Below are 14,033 nucleotides of genomic sequence, written 5' to 3' on the forward strand. Positions count from 1 at the left end.
AAAGTCCTGGGTATTATCTAATACCCAGTTCATATTCAAAGTGTTTCATTTGATTCAAAGATGTCTTTTTAATAGTTGGCTTATCCTAAAGCCCTGATCTATTTATTATAGCTGGGGCTCTCTTGTATTTTAAATGTATCATACATCTCCCTGCACCTTGCCCAATTAAAGACTGCCAAACATTTCACAGCTATGGGGCTGCGGGGGGTGTTAAATAGTTGAGAGGCCATCAGTGAACCGGGAGTGGGGAGCAAAGTAGAGGGATTTGGGGAAGGATTCATGAAGGACAGGGCTTTGGATCAGAAGGCCTGTGGGAGATGCGTTCCCTCCCCACAGGAGGTTCAGGGCCAAGGAACTGCACAGAAGCCCCCTATGGGATTTGATCCTCCAGCGTTTCCTGGGAGCTCCCTAAATGTTCAGGGACATGTGGCCCCCAGAAGGTGGGCAGAATCAGGGTCTTATCTACTTAAGCTGTCTGTCCCTTGGGTCACCACATTAGCTAGGGCAGGTCAGCATCATCTCAGGGCTAGACAGATGTGTCAGGATCAGGACACAATTTACAGGGCCCAATGCAAAATGATAACGTGAGATCCCTTGTTCAAAAAATATTATAAATTTCAAGATGGCAACGGTAGAGCATTCAGCCAAGCATGGGACCCTTCTAAACACTGGGCCCTGTGTGACTGCACAGTTGACTCACCCATGAAGCTGGTCTTGGTCAGAATCTTGTTCTTCTGCAGCTCTGATGGCTACTATAGCAGAGTGAGGGACATTATGCCCAGGGTGCCCCTTCCTGCTGTGAGGAACTCTTTTCATTGCACAGATGGAAACAGTGAGACCCCGAAAGGAAAGGGGTTATGCCCACGTTTATGCAGCAAAATGAAGGTTTGTGGGAGTGGGCTGCCTGGGTTGTGGCTGACATGGATGAGCTCATGACTGCCTTAGCAGAGAAGGTCAGGAAGTGGATGTGTTGGTGAAAGTTTGCTCAGCAAGTCCTCTGGAGTGCTGGGCTCTGCCCAGGACCCAATTTTTCAAGGGGTCAGTGAGAACCTGGAAAGTATACAGAGAAGGGAGAAGAGACCCAAGAGGACTGGGCTCTACTGTCTGAGTTGATGTAACCAGGACTGCTCAGAATGGAGGAAGAAAAGACCTGGAGAGTGACTTGAGGTCTGAGTTTGGGGCGGGGGACAGGGCAGACCTAAGACCTGAGAGAGAAAGCTGCAGGCACAGAAATGGATTCCAACCCACCCATAGTAAAGTGCTCTCTAGAGGGGGGTCGTGAAAGAGAGAGTGAGCTCACCATCAGAGAAGGTATGCAGGTGACTGCTGGAGGTCCCCATTCAGGGATTCTGCTGAAAGGATGCCTATCGCAGGGAGAGAGAAAGTTGGTGCCCTCTAGGTGCCCTCTAATTCCAAGAATATGCTACATCAGACCTAGATGGAAGGCTTAAAGTTTGGGACTAGGTATAGGAATTCATTTGTTCATGTGTTCATATGTTTGACAAATGTGTATTAACATTCCTCCTTTGTGCTGACCCCGTGTCAGGTACTGAGTGAGGCTCTGCCCTTGGGGTGCTTACAGAAGGGGAAGGGGGAGAAGCAGGTACGAATCAAATGATCACAAATAGGGGCAAAATTACATCTCGGTGAGGGCCAGGAATCCGGAGAGTTTTCCCAAAGGGAAGAGACATGGAAGTCTTGCAAGAGGAAGTGACATATGAGTCAAGGCCCTGGGGAGCAGGGAGGGACACTGTGGGCAGAGGGGTTGAGGCTGGAGGGGACACGTGGTCCTCCAGAACTGGAAGACCAATTTGGAGTTCAGTGATGGGTGGGGGGCGCACAAGATGGGGGCAGGAGAGGAGCGTGGAGAGAGGCAGAGCAAGGCCCAGCAGGACAGGCCTGATGAGGGGTATGGGAGGTTGTTATCAAGGGTTTTGCGTTGTGGGAAGGGGGCTGTGGCTGGTGTGTGGAGAATGAGCCAGAGGAGAGATGGGAAGCCTGAAAGCTGCAAGGAAGCTGGGCGGGTGTCCAGGACTTGGGTGGTGGCTGAGGGATGGGGGACTTTCCAGGCAAAACAGGGACTATTTCCCTAGCCAGGGAGAGAGCAGAGTTAGGGAGGCCTAAGGCCTGGGGGGCCATCCCAGCTGCTCTGTGGTACCCTCAGTGCTGTCCTCTCCCAGGTGGGGGCAGGAGGTACCTGCCTCTTCACAGACACCTCCTGGGGCTGGCCTCCACCCACTCCCACCCCACCTTGGGCCTGCTCTTTCCTGAGCCCTGGGTACTGGGAAAGGTGGGACAAACTGGCCCCATTTGCTGGATGAGGAAAGGAAGCAGGAAGCACAGAGAGGTCTAGGTGCCTGGCCAAGATCACAGAGGCACAGAGCTGGGCACAGAAGCTAGGTCTCCTGACCCCACTGGCCTTTTTTGCGGTACGCAGGCCTCTCACTGTTGTGGCCTCTCCCGTTGCGGAGCACAGGCTCCGGACGCGCAGGCTCAGCGGCCATGGCTCACGGGCCCAGCTGCTCCGTGGCATGTGGGATCTTCCTGGACCGGGGTACGAACCCGTGTCCCCTGCATCAGCAGGTGGACTCTCAACCACTGCGCCACCAGGGAAGCCCTCCACTGGCCTTTCTTGCTGCACAGCCAGAGCGCCCAAGGGGTCCTCAGCCAGCCCTGCTGATCCTCCAAACAGCACCCCTGGTCCATGAAGTGTAGGAGAGCAAGGCTATCATACATTTTGTAGCTTCCTGATCATGCAAGACCCTTAGAGAGTCAACCCACTCATTTTACAGGTAGGGAAACTGGGGGCCAGAAGCCTAAAGAAAGAAAGGATTTTTTTCCAAGTTCCCACAGCAGGTCAGTTCTGTACTGGAATCAGACCCAGGTCTTCTGATGCCCAGCTCGGCACCCTTTCACTGCATCTCTCTGAGATTGCAGGGTTTGCCCTTTTACCTGTGCTGAAATAATAACAAGAGCACCATTATTTATTGAGCATTTACTAAGTGCCAGGCATCATGCCAAGTTGTTTGCATGTGTTAATCTCATTTCATCCTCAGGGCAGCCTGGTGAGATTGGGTCATTGTTATCCCTGTTTTGCAGATGAAGCTGCTAGAGCTCAGAGAAGTGACGTTACCTGCCTGAGGCCACACAGCAGGTGAGTGGCCTGTCTGGAAGTTTTTCTTTCCTCTCCAACTGAGCCACCTGGAAGGATAGTGAGCCTGTATGTGCCTCTCCCCTCACCCCAGGGTTTTACTTAAACAAACACCTGATTCCTCTTCCTCCTCTAGCTTCCTCATGCAAAAGAGCCTCAGGTCCCCTCACTCTCACCCTTAGATGGACCCCTCATTCAGAGACCTGAACTACCCCTCATGTGACACCTCTGAGGACACTGTAACCTTGTTTAAAAATTTCAAGCTAGGAGTCTGAAATTGCAGGTCTTCCCCCACCTTGGCCTCTGACTCGCCATGTGACCTTGAGTCCTTGCCTCCCTGGGCCTCAGTGTCCCCAGGTGCCCACTGGGGACTTGTTGCTTTGGACAGCCGTCCAGGTGTGGCGCTGTGACCATGTGTGGGTGGAGAAGCCCTTCCTGGACCATGTGGCAGCCTCTTCCTCTCTGACAGCCCCTTATCTCTGGGAGCGGCCCTTTATTGGAGCCCTCCTTCCCTCTGGCTCCCTGGGTGGGCCCCTCTTCCCTCTGGAAGTCCTCCCTCTAGGCTGCTCTCACACACCCAACCAGGGCCTTCTGGGGTGGGGCTCAGAGACAACAGCCTCATAAAGATCTTGGTGATAACTTGGTTTTAAAATCAGGTTTATGGCCCTGAAAGAAAGAGCCTCTGGGCTTAGCTTCCTGTTGGAAGTGATTTGCTTAAGAGAAGCTGGTGGGCACCACAGCCAGCATTAGGCTTACCTAGACTGCCTCCCCATTCCCAGCCAAGCTTCGACCTCACTCTGTGACCTTGGGCAAGAAGCTCTCCTTCTCTGAGCTGTTCCTGAGGTGGAAGTGAGGATGGTGATCTCTGCCCACCTTCAGAGGGCAGGTGTGAGGCTCATGGGTGAGTGCTGGAGCTGCTGGGAGCCCCCTCCCCCCTCCTCTCTCCCCTCGCATTACGGTCCTCTCCTCCTCCTGCCCCCTTCAGGGGCTGGGGCGCCACCTGCTGGCCCTTTGAGGTACTACTGGAAGGCTCATTGGCTGCCTAGTCTCAATCTTGACACAAGATGTGCTGATTCCCCTCCCCCTCCCAGTGGAGAAACAGAGGCGTGGCCTGGGGGGTGCAGTCCCTCAGTACACAGCCACTTAGGGAGCGGAAAGGACGCTAGAGCCAGAGACCCAGGGGCAGAATGTGCACATCTGAAGGAACACTGTGTCTAACCCATTGTCCAGAGGAGATACAGAGGCCAGGACAGGAAGGTCACACTGTGAGTCAGTGGTCAAGCATGGACTGGGGCCCAGAAGTCCCAACTCCTAGTTGAATGCATTCCCGCAGCCTCTGGGTTGGATACAGTCAGGGTGGGGGCAGTCAGCCCACAGTCGACTACCGTAGCCTCCCTACTAGCCCCCTGCCTTGCCTTGCCTCTTGCCCCTGTTAGCCAATCCACCACAGCGTACCACCATGATCTCATCGGTGCCCTGTTTAAAATCCTACACTGACCCGTCCTGACCCTCAGGACAAAAGCCAGACTCCTGTCGGGCCCACAAGGCCCCTTACTACCTCTCCAGCCTATTCCCCACCGTGTCTCCTCTCTGTGCCTCAACCATTCTTTTCTTCCTGTTCAAACACACCAGGCTCTTTCTGGCCTCCAAGCTTTTGCGCATGCTGTTCCTTCTGTCCAGAACACTGTTCCTGCCCCTGCATTGTAGGTGGCCTCTTAACCTCAGATCTCAGTTGAAATATGTCTTCTCCAGAGAAGTCTTAATCTACCTAAACAAGAACCCCACCTACCAAGCCTGTTATTCTGACTCTTTTATCACATTTGTCACAATTTTTGTATTATTAATTTGTGGTTTCCTTGGTGTTTGCTTATGAGCTCTATGAGGGCAGGGCACATAGTAGGTGTTCAGTTAACTTGAATTGCATGGATAAACGGTGGGAGAAACAGAAGGGCCTGGGAGTCAGAGGCCCCATTCCAGACCCACTGTGTTCCTTCAAGAGGGTTCTGGCCTTCTCTGAGACCCAGTTTATCCAGTGAGGGGGAGATATGTGGCCTCTGAGGGCCCTGCTGTTCTGATGATCCTTGAGCCATCTGTGTACCAGAGGACACACTCTTGTTCCCTGGGGCACTGAGACCAAGGCCAGCTGGAGGCTGGGGAGAGGCTGAGGCAGGCAGGGTCTTGAAGCCCTTGTTAGGCCTTGGTGGTGACAACCTGGGCCAGCATAAGCAGTTCTAGGAATCTAGGTTGGGAATGTGGCCTGAAGCCACCACTGGCCCCACCAGCCAGCCACTATGCTGAGTGTCCAGGAGGGGAAGGGGCAGTTTCCACAGTGTGCCTCTTTTCACTCCCCCACCTGTAGGTACAGGGACCTACCTGCTCAGGGTGTGCAGGGAGGAAAGACACGGTGCTGGGGGTCAGTAGTCTTACATTCCAGGCCCCTTCTGTCTCTGCTAACCTCAGGCGAGTCCCCTCTGCTCTCTGGGCCTCAGTTTCCATGCCTGTCCCTCTTAGGACTCTTCAGGCCCTGACATCCAAGATGACTGTGCCAATGCCTGGGACATGTGTGCTGCAGCCTCGCCTCAGGCCGGGGGAGCTTGGGAGGGGGGGCAGCCCCGGGAGCGTGGGAGAGCCAGATGTGGTGGCCGCTGGTGCTGCCTGAATGAGCACTGAGCTGACCTACTGGGAATGCTCCCACTCAGGCGCCCTTTCCGGGCCCCCTCCCCCGCCCCACGGAGAGCTCTGGCTTCCGGCTCTAAGCAGCGTGGGTTGGGGGGCTGAGGAGGGGGTTCAGTTCAGCCCAGTTCCCTCCTTCAGAGAAGAACATGGGCCTGAGAGTCTAGACCAGAACCCGGGTGTCCGTCCTGGTCTCAGATAACAGTCACTTTCCATCACTGGGCCTCAGGAATCCTGGCTATACAAGCAGCGGTTGGACTAGCTTCCCTCCAGCCCTGATGGTGGACTTCTGTGACAGCAGCTCCCAGCGACACCTGAGAATCAGGCACCTTTTGTGGAGCTTTCTCACTCTGCCCTAGTCCTTGAACAAAACACCTTCGGTGCAGGTGTTATTCAGGCCTCTCAACAACCCCATTTTACAGCTCAAAACACTGAGGCTCCTTGAGCTCAGATCATGTAATTCGTCTGGGGTCACACAGCTAGGAAGTGGCAGAGTTGGATTGGAACTATCCATATCAGAGCCCAAGTTCTTAATCCCCGAGCGTGACACTGTGCAGTGGGAAGGGGACATGCTGAACCCCAAGGTCTGTGGCTCCTCTCTCCCTCTGTACCCCATCCTACTTCACCTCAGGCAGGGCTCCCCACGCTCCATGATCCGCCCACCCACTCTCAGCCTAGCCTCTCCCAAGACAGGATTATCAGAGGCTGGGCCAGGCTCCCAGCATCTGGGCAGATGGGAGACTGCTCGTGGCTTATCCTGTCCCCAGTGAGGTTGGGGGCCACGCTGACCACCCCAGCATGATGGCACTACACTGCCCACCGCACACTCCTTCAGAGTACACAGGGGAAACTGAGGCCTAGGAGCAGAGAGCTCAGCCTAGGGGTACAGAGTGGTGGGCTGCAGCTGGAATGAGGGAGATGCACTATTTCAAGAACACTTCAGGCACTGTACTTAGCCCTTGAGGTGTGCATTACAAATCACACAGTCTTTCGAGTCATTCCTTGAATTATCTTCATTTTTCAGAGGAGGAAACTGAGGCTGAAAGTTTAAGTGCCTTGCCCAAGATCATGTAGCTTGGAACTGCAGAAGCCGGGATTTGAACCCGGCTCTGTCTCCGGCTCCAGAGCCTGCCCTGTCAATCATGACCCTTCTTCCTCAACTGTCCAGCCCTCAGTGAGTGCCCTGTGGTGTTCCATGCGGTTCTGCATCCCCCGACCCCATCTCAGCTATGAGGAGCCATAACAGTCCTGGTGCCTGCCAAGGGTTAATGGTGGTAGGGGCTAAGTGATTCCAGATGGGCCAGCCGGATGCCTGGGCTGGCCGGAAACCGGCAGCCGCCAGCTTCCCAGGGGAGCCACCAGCGGCCGCCCCCTCCCCTCTGTGCTGCATCTCTGGCCCCCAGCTGTCCCCTTGCCCTGGGGTCCACCAGCTTCCTCTCCCTAGCTAGAGTCCAACTCTAAGAGACTTGTAGACAAAGTATCCCAAGGGCCCTCCAGCACAGCGAGTCCACCCCTGTTATGAACAGATGGGGAAACTGAGGCTCAGAGAGGACATGGTACCTATCCAAGGCCACACAAGAAGTGCACAGCTGGGTCTCTTGACTCCCAGACTATCTATTTTGGGTACTGGGAGTTGAAATTCCTCCTTGTTCTCCCCCACTGACCTGGTCCAAGAAGTTGGGCCAAGGCTTTAGAGGTGAATGGCCAAGGCAAATGCCTGGAGGGAAGTTGTAAAGACTGATGGAATCTTTGGGCAGGAAGGCCTGACCCTGTGGTCTTTGGAGTCCCCTGTATTCCCCTGTGACTCCATTGCCACCAAGCTGGACCAGGCCCCCTCTCTTGGGAGGCTCTCACGGCCCCCACCACATTGCCTGGAGCTCGTCTGAGAACTCTTCTTCCTCTGTGTGGTCCAGCCAGATGCTCTGCTGGGCAGTCCCCACTGGGACAAGACGCAGAAATGAGTGCAAGATAGGTTACCGTGGTCGGCATGAAATCCCAACTCCTTCCCCCCATGAACAGGAACCTGGGGTGAGGCCCAGGAGGAAAAGGGTGTAGACAGAAGGCAGGATGGAAGGAGCTCTGGGCAGAGTCAGGCTCTACCTGTGTGACCTGGGACACCTTTCTTCCCCTCTCTGGGACTCTGTTTCCCCATGTGTACAGTAATGGCGGCAGGGTGACACAACCCAACTCTATGTCCTTTTAAAATGATGCCCTTGGTCAGGAGTCTGTGATTAGAGATATGTTCTGATCCGAGGAAATGACGGTTGAAGAAGTGAGGGGGTGAGAAGCCCAGGGGCTCCCAGAGGAACCTTGGCAGACCTTAGTGCAGAGGATGGAAACGGAACCCAACAGGCACTCGAAAATGAATGAGAGATGGGGAAGGGATAACCCAAGAAGAAGGTGGGACAGGAGGGCCAGTTGACACTGCAGTGTGGGTCTTCTGCTGGGGTCAGATCACCTGTATCTGTTCCACCATGTGACTCATGACGCCTGATTCTGCTCTAGCTCTGCCATAACTGTGTGAGCTTGCGAAGCTCATCTCACTCCTCTGGGCTTCAGTACCTTGTCTATACAGTGAGGAAATAATTCTTTCTTGGTACTCCAGGGGTTTTGAGATGATGGAGGAAGATGTCTGGAAATCTGAAGTTTGCTGGATGACCTCGGGCATGTCTCTTTCTCTCTCTGTGCTAATTCACCCCTGGACCTTGATTTCTTCTTATGAGAAGTGACTGATAACCTCAGAAGGGCCTTCTCTCTCTTCCAAGTCATCTTTTCTCAGAAGCCCTTTCTGATTCCCTTAAGCCTCTGCGAGTGCCCCTCTAAATGCACTCTCAGCCCCCCTGCCCTCCCTGGGCACTGTCTCTCTCACTAGCCTAGGTACCCTGAGGTCAGGGACTGTAACTTACTACTGCATCCCAACACCCAGCACAGTGTCTGGCACATAGTAGGTGCTCAACAAGCTTGTTTAAGGAATGAATATCAATGGAATCAACCGGATAGGTTATCAGAGCTCCTTTTACAGATGGGAAAGCTAAGGCACAGAGAAGGGACCCAGCCCCAGGTGCCACGGCAGGGGGAGTCTGCCACCCGAGACAGGCATCAGGTGAGTGGGGCCAGGCCACTCTTTAATAAAAGTGACTCAGCGGCTGGCTGGCGTAGGCTGCGGAATTTCTAAACATCTCCTCACATCCTGAGTGAGCAGGCTACGGGAGGGAGCAAGCAGAGGGAAAAGAGGAAGAAAAACAAGGAACTTGGGGGAAAAGAAAGAGGGAGGGGGAACTAAAATTGAAAACAGACACACGCGTCCACCCTCCCCGCCCCCAGCCCCCCTTCTCCCAGCTGAGCCAATCAGAGGCCGTCCTGCAGCCTTTCCCCCAAAGTGGGGGGGGGGGCAGGGAAGCCCACGGTGGTGTGAGCTCCTGGGGCTGCCAGCAGCCCCGCAGTCCCTGCCCGCCCAGTCTGGAGCCGGAGAGAAGGAGGGACTAGGAGGAGAGCGCCCGGGCCCCTCTGACCAGCGGCACCAGGCAGCAGCCTGTGCCCAGCGATACAGACAGACAGATCCAGGGCGGCCCCTCCTGGCAGCCCTGCTCCTCCAGAGGGATGCTTTGGGAGTGAGGCCACTCCTCACCCCCCGTAGCCCCTCACTCCCTCCATTCTCCTGAGGCCCTGGGAGCCTGCAAAGGTCCTCACCGCCCTCCTACCCTGCCACTGCCCCATTTCGGGTCCAGCAAAGTCTTTCTGATAACAGGAGAGGGTAGGCAGTGAGGAGGTCTTCCTGGAGGGGGTGACAGCCCAGAGCCCAGGACCTTGCCCACACTTCAGAAGGCATCAGCAGCAAGGTAAGTGCTGGGAAGAGGAGGGAACCCCAGCCCCCTGTCCTGTCCCCTTGTCCCAGACTGCGCCTTCTTGGGTAGGTCAAAAAATGGAAAATATTTTTAACCAAACCAGATGGGAGGAGGCCGGGAGGCTGTCAGCGACATCAGGGCTGGAGGAGCCAGCTCTCTCCTTCTCAGGCTGCTTCTGGGGTCGGTGCCCCATGCCCTCATCAAACAAATCCCAGAGGCTTCTGGGTGCCGAGCAGGGTGGCGGGGGGCTCCAAAGCAAAGCACCGCCTGTTGGGGGGTGGCAGGGAGAGCTGGGAGGGGTGTGAGAGGGGAATTGAGAGATGGCCAGAAGGGTACATGGCAAGAGGACCTAGCAGGGAACGGGGACCTCAGATCCACTGCCTATGTCCCTGGGCCCAAGCCTAGTCCCTAAGAATCTGTCTGGCTCTAGGCCAGTCGGCCGCCAGGCAACCTCTCAGGATTTAAATGGATTTGCAAATTTTCCAGATTCCTAAGATGTCCTTCCAAACCCCCAGCGGCTGGGAAAGTGCGAAGGCGAGGGGGCCATGGCAGGCCCGTCCTAACAGTTACAGTCATGCAGCCTGGGTTGGGGGTTTGGGATCTGGCAGTCAGATCTGGGGCCCCCTCTGTGAAGAAGGGGGGTTGGCTGCTGGGCCCTTTCCTCTGGTCCCAGGCAGCGGCTCAGGCCTCCTCACTGTCTCCCTCCTTCTCCGCTCCATCTTAAAATATGAATCTGATTCCTTCTGTGAGTCTCCCTAGTAGAAGGTGCCTATAGAAAGCCCAAACTCCTAATAGCGGCTGCCACTGATTGACACTCACTGCATGCCAGGACCATGTGGAGTGTTTTATAAGCATGATCTCATGTAACGCTCACCAGCAAATCCAGAGGCAGGGACTGATTTTATACCCAATTTATGAGTGAGGAAACTGAGGCTCACAGCAGCCACAAAACTGTACCACACAGCTAGTAGGTGGCAGAGCTCAGGGAGATAGTAACCTCCCTGTCCCATCACTCCAGACTTGGGCTTTGTGTTCCTGCTGATCAGATCCCAGGATTCCCGGAAGGAATCTTCATGATCCTGCCAGTGGGCATGCCCTTCCTTACCACCTTTCATTTTCCTTCAAGGACCCTCCCTATTCTTCCTCCTCCAGGCAGCCTTCCCAGGTTCTTCCAGTCTTCCAAGAACTTACCATACCCGCCATCCTGGAGCCTTGTTGCTTGACCCTCTCTTTCTGTTCATGTTCTGTTTACACATCAGAGATTGTTTGGGCCCCAGGCTTCCCCATCTTGAGTTCTGGCCCCAGTGTTCCCAGGAGGCCAGTGGGGCTGAGAAAATATGGTTGTGAAGGGGAGGAGGGACTGTCTGAAGACCTTGTGTTCCCAAGGGTGAGCCCAGAACACAGGCCTCTTGTCTTCCTTCAGGTGCCTTTCCAGAGCCTTATGTGTGTCCCCCAGACATTTTCCTATATGTCAAGGGGGGGAGTGCCCTTGCCTCTGTGATCCCAAAGTGCACAGAGGCCTCTAACAAGATCTTTTGAAATCAGGCAGTCCTCCCCTGCCTCCAAGCATCAGGGCCCTGAATCCACAGCACTTGGGGACATGCAGACCCTGTTGGTCCCCATCATGGAGTGCTTACTCTGTGCTGGGCACAGAGCCTGGAACCTCGTACGCTTTATAATCCCCACAACAGGTTTTTGGAATCGGTATTATTCTTACCCCTGTTTTTTTTTTTTTAACATCTTTATTGGAATATAATTGCTTTACAATGGTGTGTTAGTTTCTGCTGTATAACAAAGTGGATCAGCTATACATATACATGTATCCCCATATCCCCTCCCTCTTGCGTCTCCCTCCCACCCTCCCTATCCCACCCCTCTAGGTGGTCACAAAGCACCGAGCTGATCTCCCTGTGCTATGCGGCTGCTTCCCACTAGCTACCTATTTTACATTTGGTAGTGTATGTACGTCCATGCCACTCTCTCACTTCGTCCCAGCTTACCCTTCCCCCTCCCCATGTCCTCAAGTCCATTCTCTACATCTGCATCTTTATTCCTGTTCTTCCCTGAGGTTCTTCAGAACTTTTTTTTTTTTAGATTCCATATACATGTGTTAGCATACAGTATTTGTTTTTTCTTTCTGACTTACTTCACTCTGTATGACGGACTCTAGGTCCATCCACCTCATTACAAATAACTCAATTTCGTTTCTTCTTATGGCTGAGTAATATTTCGTTGTATATATGTGCCACATCTTCTTTATCCAGTCATCTGTCGATGGACATTTAGGTTGCTTCCATGTCCTGGCTATTGTCTTACCCCTGTTTTGAAGACAAGGCAAACAAGGCTCAGAGAAGCTAAGTGACTTTCCCAGGGTCACACAGTTAGTTGGTAGAGTTGGTATTTAGGCCGAGGTCTGCCTGAAACCAAAGACTTAACCCCCTTGCTCCCAGGGAGCCCCTGGTCAGAGTGGAGAGTCTCCATCCTCCCACAGAGCCTGCTCCTGGCTCCAGCACTTTCTCCAGCAGAAAGATTAGCTTCAGGCCTGACCTGCTCCCAGGTCCACCGGGGCCCTGGCTTGGTCCTGAGTGAGTAAGGAGACCATCTGGTGAGTCCCCTCCCTTCAGTGGTGATCGGGCAGCCCTCCCTCCTCTGTGGGAAGAAGAACTGAGACTTCTAATTGCCCACAGATGTGGGGCAGCAGAAAGCACCGTGGATTCAGTCAGGAGACCCAGCGCTGGTCCTGGCTCGACTCAAATCCACTGTGTGGCCAACCTCAGGCCCCCAAGTCCTCTTTCTTGCTGCATCCGCATCTGGAAGGCAGTGGGCATGGTGGGTAAACAACACCAGGTTTGGGCATCTGATGAGCCCCCCTTGGCTCTGACTGACTGTGTGACCCTGGGCTAGCGCTCTGCCTCTCTGGACGTCAGGCCCCTCCACTGTGAGCAGTAGAGTAGGATGCAGGGTCCACAAAGTAATAATACAGATAAGGTGCTTAGCACAGTTCCTGCATCTCCTGGGGCGACTTAATGCCAAAGGCTAAGAGAGAGCAGCTGCTCTCCCCACCTCCGGCACGGGACAACCTGGCTGTGAAATTGGTCTGTATCTCGTGAAGTGCTATGTCCACAGAAGGGAAGGGACCTGGGCATCATGGGTGTGCTAAAGGCTCAATTCTATCCTCCAGGCACAGTCTGGCTCTGAGACCAGCTGCCTTCTAGGTTGAAGGAGGGGACTCTGGAGGGGACTCTGGGTGCTTTGCTCAGGACAGGCTACTGAGTGGTGAGGAGGGAGGAAGGAATGAGAGAGGCCCCAGACATTCCTGAAATGTACCCCCTCACCCCATTTCTTGCACGTGGTTCAGAACCCTGCAGGCAGTGGACCCTTGGAAGGGGGAGATCTTCCTGCCCTGTTTTCCACAGCTCCTGCAACCCTCCACCATGTCTCCCCAGCATCAGAGCTTGTAACGCCTCAACTGGGAAGCCATGTGTGCAGGATGACAGACCTGGGACCAGCCCTCTCTGAGCACTTTCATTGTGCTTTACATCCATTACCATCAAGTCCACTGCTGTATTCCTTAGCGCTTGGAACAGGCCTGGCATTCAGTGAGTGCTTAATAAATATTTGCTGAACTAATTTAATCATCGCAAACCACGTCGAGGAGTGGATATAAACTCTCCATTTTACAGATGAAGAAATGCCCAGAGAGGTTAAGAGGTTAAGTCAGTTGCCCAAAGTCCCACAGCCAGGATGTGATGGAGCCAGGATTTAAACTGGGTGTTTTTGACTCCAGAGTCCACGACTGAGAGGCTGGGTAGATTCTGGGTCTCGGCTGTGTTGCCCCTCAGAGCTCCAGAGGTGGTCATCAGACCCAGGAACCCATCCCTGTGCGACTGTGGGTGAGTCAGTCCCTCTCTGGGTCTCAGCTTTCCCATCAGTAAAACAAGGAGGTTGAACAAGATGATCTCTGAGCTCCTTTCAGCCCTAAAACAATTCCAGGATTCCAAGCCACACCAGTCCAGATTGGCAGCTGCACAAGCTCTGTTGTGTACTCAGGGATCATGCATATTTAACTTCACAGTGAAAGGGTTTTTTCTTACCCTTTTTCTACACATTACAGAAAGTGGTAAGGATCGATGACTGCTAATGGAAAACGGTGCCCTATAACAAGGAGGAGGAACATTCTGACAATCAGAGCGGCCTGTTAATGCACTCAGTTTCTTGGGGACCTCTGAGGTCGTGTTTTCCCAGCGCCCACAGCCCTATTTTCCTGGGATACTGAGGAAGGAGGGTCAGGAGGAGTGCCTGTGAGGGTGTGTGTGTGGATGCTGTGACCCTTTGCTGATTTTCAAACTTCATAGGCTCTGATC

At 54.0% G+C, this 14,033-nt stretch overlaps 1 protein-coding gene across 4 annotated transcripts in view; it reads left to right on the forward strand.

The window, feature by feature from the left end:
• The first annotated feature begins 9,009 nt into the window (after positions 1-9,009).
• PDGFRB (platelet derived growth factor receptor beta) overlaps positions 9,010-14,033 on the forward strand; it is a 39,516-nt gene continuing 34,492 nt past the window's right edge. Inside the window, exon 1 of one of the 4 annotated variants that reach the window (XM_059062199.2) lies at positions 9,010-9,663. The gene's annotated coding sequence lies outside the window, so the exon portion shown is untranslated. The remainder of the gene's footprint in view (positions 9,664-14,033) is intronic. The other 3 variants (XM_067032093.1, XM_067032092.1, XM_067032094.1) reach the window with 3 other exon arrangements.

Source organism: Kogia breviceps, chromosome 4 (assembly GCF_026419965.1).
Source record: "Kogia breviceps isolate mKogBre1 chromosome 4, mKogBre1 haplotype 1, whole genome shotgun sequence".
NCBI lineage: Eukaryota > Metazoa > Chordata > Mammalia > Artiodactyla > Physeteridae > Kogia > Kogia breviceps.